The sequence below is a fragment of the Elephantulus edwardii genome, unplaced genomic scaffold (genome assembly GCF_000299155.1).
Source record: "Elephantulus edwardii isolate Elephantulus edwardi_28Jun2011 unplaced genomic scaffold, EleEdw1.0 scaffold00208, whole genome shotgun sequence".
Classification (NCBI taxonomy): domain Eukaryota; kingdom Metazoa; phylum Chordata; class Mammalia; order Macroscelidea; family Macroscelididae; genus Elephantulus; species Elephantulus edwardii.
In genome coordinates, this window is record NW_006399958.1 from 2,131,476 (window position 1) to 2,138,752 (window position 7,277).

Genomic DNA, 7,277 nt, shown 5'->3' on the forward strand with positions numbered 1-7,277 from the left:
AAATTTAATAATAATTTTAAAAAATACAATTAAAAAAAAAGAGGTCATTAGAGCTCAGTCATTGGAAGTCAGAAAATCACACACACACACACACACACACACACACACACACACACACGTGCATTTAAAAGAGAATTGTGAAGAACAAACAAACAAAACACCCTAATGGGTCCTTGAGCCTCTCACCATGGGTGGAAGCCTACTGGAGGGTGCGGTTTTGGACTCTATAATGAGGTGATGGGTCTGTGAGTTGGCCTGAGGCCTGGGGCCTTGCAGTCTCCCTCCACTCCAGGAATTGGTTGCTAGCAGGAATCTTGGTGGCGGGCTTGTCTTGATGGTGTTCACTTAAGGGAAATCTCTGGTGTCATGTTTAATGTTTGTTACAGCTCTTCCCCTGCGCCCCACACCCTCAAAGCGGGTGGGTCTTGAGCCTTTCATGGGCCGAGGCCTGCTGGAGGCTGTGGCTTTAAAAATCCCTCGGGTCAAATTTATTAAATTTAGAATAGATATTCTTCTTTAAAGACACAGCAATCATTTGTCTATTTACTATACTGAACACCTAGGAGTTGCTGTGACATTGAACACTGTTCCATGCTTGTGTTAAATGCTCTAATGGTGGGGGAGCTCTGATGGTCTAGTGGCAAGAAGCTGCACTGCAATCCCAGAGATATGCGGTTCGAATCCCCCAGATGCTCTGCCGGAGAAGGAGGGGCAATCTCCTCCTGTACCAGTCAGATCCGATTTGACAGAACACACACAAAATAATAAAAAAATAAAAATTAAAAAAATGTTCTAATGGTTATCCATTATGTACAATGTTTGGATGAACTTCCAGATTGATTTATGCTGGGAAGCAGGAGTGACATCCACTTCCTACACTGGAAACTGCCTCTGGAAACTTTACAAACTCTCTAAATTCTATAAATTATGTACAGAAATTATGGCAGTTATAGAACAGAGTTCAGGGGTTTTGTGCAAAGCTTACTCTGAGTCGTATTCAACTTGACAACACTTAACCACTGCTAAATGAGACTAGTGCTGTTATATCTAGAGGAACACTCTTCCACTTTGCACATCACTCTTTGTCAATGTGCTGTATGACGTAACCTGGGTTTGCTATGATGCTGAACCTTGTGCCATGGGGATCTCAAATACCATAACGGTTTCCCAATGTGGACAGTGTTTGGTGGAGCTCCCAGTTGGAAAACAGGTTTGGAAGCAGGAGTGGCATCCACTTTCTAAACCACATGTCTCTGGAAACTCTATGAATTTGGAGAAATGACGATAGTTAGGGAAAGGCATTAGGTCTTTTATTCATAGAGTCGCTATGAGTCTTGCTTGACTTGATGGCAATCAACAACAGAGAAAAATAGAAGTCACAGAGTTGGGTTTCAGCAGTCCACACGGTCTGCTGTTGTTACGTGCTATCGAGTCAGAACTAACTCATAGCTGACACTCCAGTGGGTTTTCAGAGGCTGTAAATGGCCTGGGAGGAACTTGCGCATCTCTCACGAAGCAGCTGATGGATTCAATGATGGTGGGGGGCGCAAGAGGGCGCGGAAAGGACCAAATAGAAAAGGTAGTGTTGGAGACTCAAACCAGGCGACTGCAGGAAAGGGTTAAATCAGTGCCTGCTCGCCTGTGCCTCAAGGCTGTGATTTAGACGGATATCCTTTTTCAGATTTGGGTGTCTCATCTCTAGACTTGCTCCAAAGGTCCTCCTTTTATCCTTCTCCCCAGAATAGCAAGAGAAGCGAGAGCCTGTGGAGAGGACATTGTCCCTGGATCTCCCTTTACCTCTGGGATAACAGAAGTCTACAAAGTCTTCCGAGGCTTCTCTCAGAAGCCCTGGAATCTGTGTCTGACCTGGACCTCCCCGAATCTCTTCCGTTCACAAAGCCCTGCCTCCCTCCGCCCCTTTTGTACACTGTTGCTGGCTTCTCCCCTGAAGAGGAGTCACTGTTGGATCTGGGCGTGGGCTCTTTGGAAGTGTGCTCTTTGATAAATTGTTTGAGATAGCTATGAGAAACCTCCCTCCCTCCTCACCCAACGCTGTTGTCAAAGGAAGAAAAAGAAATGTGAGGCTGAAAAAGAGAAGGGGAAAAAATGTGAAAGAAAAGAAGGAGGCCCAGGAGGTCACTTTGAAACGAGACCCTCCCGCGTGCCTGGCCTGTGGTACGTTGTCTGTATAAAATATGGACGGAACCCTAACTTCACTGCTTAACGATTCCGTGTGTTTAGACGAGGCTTTTCGCCCACCCACATCAGTGTCTTCACCCAATTTCTTCACCTGACTTCACCCTAGTCATCTTCAATTTGATGCTGTCTGTTGTTGTTAGGTGTCGTCGAGTTGCTTCCGACTCAAAGCGACCCTATGTACAACAGCCCTAAAACCTGCTCTGTCCTGTGCCAATCGCACTGTCTCCGACACACCCACCCCCATTACCCCAGTCACTGAATTGATCCACCTCATAGAGGGCCTTCGCCTCCTGCGCTGTCCCTCCACCCTTCCAAACATGACGTCCCTCTCCAAGGACTGGCCTCTCCTTGCAACATGTCCAAAATATGTCAGACAAACCCTCAGAATTCTTGCCTCCAAGGAGCAGCCTGCTTTAACCCTCTCCAGGATGAACCTGTTCGTTTTCTTAGCAGTACATTCAAACTCTTCTCCAGCACCACAGCTCAAAGGCATAAATTCTCCTTCTTTCCTCCCTAGTCATTGTTTCTCTGATGCATATATATAGTCATATGCTCTCTGATGCATAGCAAATGATTGCAAAGATCATGGATTGTATCAGGTGCACCTTAGTCTCCAGAGTGACACCATTGCTCTTCAGTACCCTAGAGAGGTCCCTAACAGCAGACTTTCTTTCATCGCAATGTCTTCTGACTTCCTGGCTACCAAACAATAAAGGGGCTTTGGTGGTGCTGTGATTCAAACGTGGTTGGCTAACCAGAATGTCCATGTTTTGAACCGACCAGTAGTTTTATGCGGTGCTCTGAAGTTCTAAAGGTTTACAGCGTTTGAAGGCACTGACGGCAGTCTGGGTGAAAAACACATGAAAAGAGGTGACCAGAGGTGAAGCATGGAAGGCAAGGAAAAGAACGAAAGAATGAGCCTCACACACCAGAATTAACTGTTATTGTTGTTGTTAAGTGACGACTCATAGCGACCCTATGAATTAAAGACCTGAGCACTGTTCAGAGTTTCCAAGAGGTAAGACATTTCGGAAGCAGATGCCACTCCTGCTTCCAAGCTTGTTTTAATCGGGGAGCTCCACCAAACATTGTCCACCATGGGTAACCGTTAACGCATTTGACACATCAGTGTCACAGTGTTCAGCATCACAGTAACCACAAGTTACCTCTGTACAGCAATGCACAGACCAGTGCTCTACCACTTAGAAGAATGTTTGACAGGAAACAATTTAAACCAGGCCTGAGGGCCGCAGATTAAAATCAGCATTAACTACAGCAGCTTAATCACCTAGGACCATATCCTAACTTGTCAACAGTGCAAATTGAGTGAGGGAACAAGGATCACGCATATCTAGTTTTCTGCTTGGATAACTGTCAGCCAGACTGTTGAAGGCCAAGATAGATGCTGTCAAGTGGTCAAGTGAATGTCCATCACTGGTGACCTCAAAGACAACAGAACAAAAGGCTGTCTGATGCAGCTCCATTGTCATGATCGCTGGCAGGAAAATATTCCTAACCGCTCAGAAATGTTTGCCAAATAATCAAATGAGCGAGCGTGAAGATTTTGAACGATTTGAAGCGAGGACGTAGAGTGACCTGATTTCCGATGGGCGGTATGTGTGTGTATGTGATTACTGAAGATATATTTAGAAGAGCTAAGACAGGAGGCAGAGTGCCTCGTTAGAAGGTCATTGCGATGTTCCCTGGCCACGCTGAAAGTCAGGCATGCAAAGAATGAGAACGAGGCCCTGGCGTTCGAATGGACCAGGGCCTTGCTTTGTTCTCTTCAGAATGGGTCACAGCCTCTCTTGTGCTGCCTGATGCTGGTCATTTTGGAGGGGAGAAATAGAATCATCTCATCCCTGGCCATCTATTTCTTAGGACAGTGATTCTTTATTCAGCATCAATGATGTAATCATCTTTGATTTAGAGTTAATGGTCATCAGCCCTTTTTTAAAATATCTTATTTTTTCTAATAATTTTAATGAACATTTACAGAAAATTTGGATTTCCATTCATTCATTGCTGCACTTCTCTCCCCGCCCAGCCCTCTCCCCCAACCCCCCAGTTCGCTCCTCTCTTTCAAAAGTAAAAGAAAGACTCCCTCCCTGGTACACAATCCCCCCGCACCCCTCCCACCGCCCCAAGTACATTCCACTATGCAACCTTAATTGTGGACTCTTGTGATAACCATAATACCCTATCATACTTCGCTTTTAAATTATTCACTCCCTCATCTGTTTCAGTGCAGTATACACAACTTATCCAGTTTTTCTCAGTCTTACCCAACCCTGATACCAGTCCCATTTTACAGCAGTGGCACCATGCAATATTCGTCCTTTTGAGACTGATCAGCCCTTTTTAAAAAAAAAAATTATTTTATTTTCTTGTTTGTGTACAGTCAAATCAGCTATGACTAGTACAGGAATAAATTCTTCCTCCTTTTTCAGCAGAGCATCTGGTGGATTCGAACCATGCACCTCTGGGATTGCAGTGCAGCTTCCCACCACTAGGCCACCAGAGCTCGCCTGATCAGCCCTTTTAGGAGTGAGACACCTCTCTTACATGTAATTCATCCATCCCCCAGAACTAAGTGTACCTACTGTGGACCAGATAACACAAAGGAGCCAGAAGCTGGCCCAGTCTCCACACAGTTCATGGTTTGTGCAATACAACAACAATCAAGACGCAGCCATTTATAGTTTAAAATGATGGGTGGGGGGAAACCCCAGAGTCTAGGAAAGTGACCTTTGTACTAAGACCTGAAGAATGAAGAGAATGAAGACCTTGACAGACAGAAGGAATGATCGATTCTGAGATCTGAAAGGGGAGAGGTTTGTTGGCAAGTTCCAGATCAGAGACAGGCCGATGCGGCTGGAATTCAGAAAGTAAGACAGAAGGGTGAGCTGAGAAAGCTCCAGACGAAGCAGGACTTTGAGGAGTTTGGCTTTCCCTTCCTCTGCAGGGAGCGTGTTTCCTGGTGAATGGACTTGTCTTCGGTGAGGCTTGATCTGGGAGGATCCTGTACCACAGAGGTTTGGTTGTGTGCCCTTGCGTGAATTCCGACTCATAGCAGCTCTAGAGGACAGGAAAGAAGCTCACCATAGGATTTCCTAGGCTCTAATCTTTTCGTTTGGTCTTTTCTCCCAAGGCAGTGCCTCTCTGGCGGTTCAAATCCACCAGCAGGGCGAGCTCTGGTGGCCTAGTGGCAAGAAGCTGCACTGCAATTCCAGAGGTGTGCGGTTCAAATCCACCAGATGCTCTGCTGAAGAAGGAGGAACAATCGCCTCCTGTACCAATCAGATTTGATTTGACGGTACACACACATAAAAAAAAAAAAAATCCACCAGCAGCTAGGATGGAAAAAGACGGAGGGAGAAAGGTCCTCGGCTACAATTGAGATCTGAGCTAGTCCTAAACCTGATGACAATGAGAGGTTTTGTTTTGCTTTTATTATTATTATTAATTTTAATGGAAAGTTACAGAGACTTTGGATTTCCATGCATTCATTGTTGCACTTTTCTCCCTGCCCACCTCTCACCCACTCCCAGTTCACTCTTCTCTTTGTAAAGTAAAAGAATAATTCTTTAATTGTTTTACAGTCCTTCTCTCCAGATCCACTCCACTATGCAGCCTTCGTTCTGGACTCCCGTCCGTGACAATACTACCTAATCGCATATCCCTATTAAACAGTTTTCTCCTTCATCTGTTTCAATGCAGTATACATTATTGAGCCCATCTTTATCAGTCTCCCCCTAACCCCGATGTCAGTTTGTTTTACAACAGTGGCCCTATGCAGTATTTGTCCTTTTGTAAATGAGATATTTCACTCAGCATAATGTCGTCTCACCCATTTTGAATAATATTTCATGAGTTCCTTGTTTTTCAGTGCAGCATAGTATTCCATTGTGTGAATATGCCACATTTTCTCTATCCATTCATTTGTTGATGAGCATATAGGTTGTTTCCAACTCTTTGTTATTGTGAACAAGGCCACGATAAACATGGGTGTGCACGGTTATGGCTTTTGAGGTCTTTCTCCAGGGAAGCCTACGTGGGTTCAAACTGAGGGCCTTTTAATTACTGTCTGAGAACTTAACCACTGGTGCCACCAGGGCTTGAGCTGGGAGTAAACATTAAAACCACACTGCTGACGACTTGAGTGGATTCTGATTCCTGACACCCCTTCCAGACTGTAGAGCTTACAGGAGACGACCTCATCTTTGTCCCACAGAGCAGGTGATGGATTCCAACACACCACCTTTCCATGTCCAAACCAGCACTTCACCTATGATGCCACCAGAACTCCCTCTAGCAGCCTTTAAAATGAGTTTTCAATTGCTTCTACAAAAAGGGGTAGGGAGGCTTTGGTGGAGCTGTGATTAAAACATTGTTACTAACCAAAAAGTCAGTGATAGTATTCCATTGTGTGAATGTACCATAATTTCTCAATCCATTCATTTTGTGGTTGGACATTGGGACTGTTTCCATGTTCTTGCGATGGTGAATAATGCTGCTATGAACACTGGTGTACAAATACCGTTTGTGCCTCTGTTCTCATTTTCTATGGGTAGATTCCAAGTAGTGGAACAGCTGGGTCATATGGAATTTTTATGTTCAGCTTTTTGAGGACGTGCCAAACTGCCTTCCAGAATGGTTGTACCGTTTAACAATCCCACCAACAATGTATAAGAGTTCCTTTCTACCATCCTCTCCAACATCTATTACTTGCTGCCCCATTAAACTTTGCCACTGTTACTGGAGAGAGATGGTACCTCATTGTGATTTCGATTTGCACCTCTCTGACTGCCAGTGATTTGCAGCATTTTTTCATGTGTCTGTTTGCCATTCGAATATCTTCCTCTGTGAAAATTCCTCCCATATCTTTTTGCCCATTTTGTAATTGGGTTATCAGTCTTTTTCTTGTGGAGGGAGGCCCAGGACATTCACACAATGGGATAATATGCAGGAACAATGATTTTGTAAATTATTACCTAACTAGGGAGGGACTGAAGAGTGTTATGCTGAGTGAACTAACTCAGTCCCACAAGAATAAATATTGTATAAAACCATTTTTT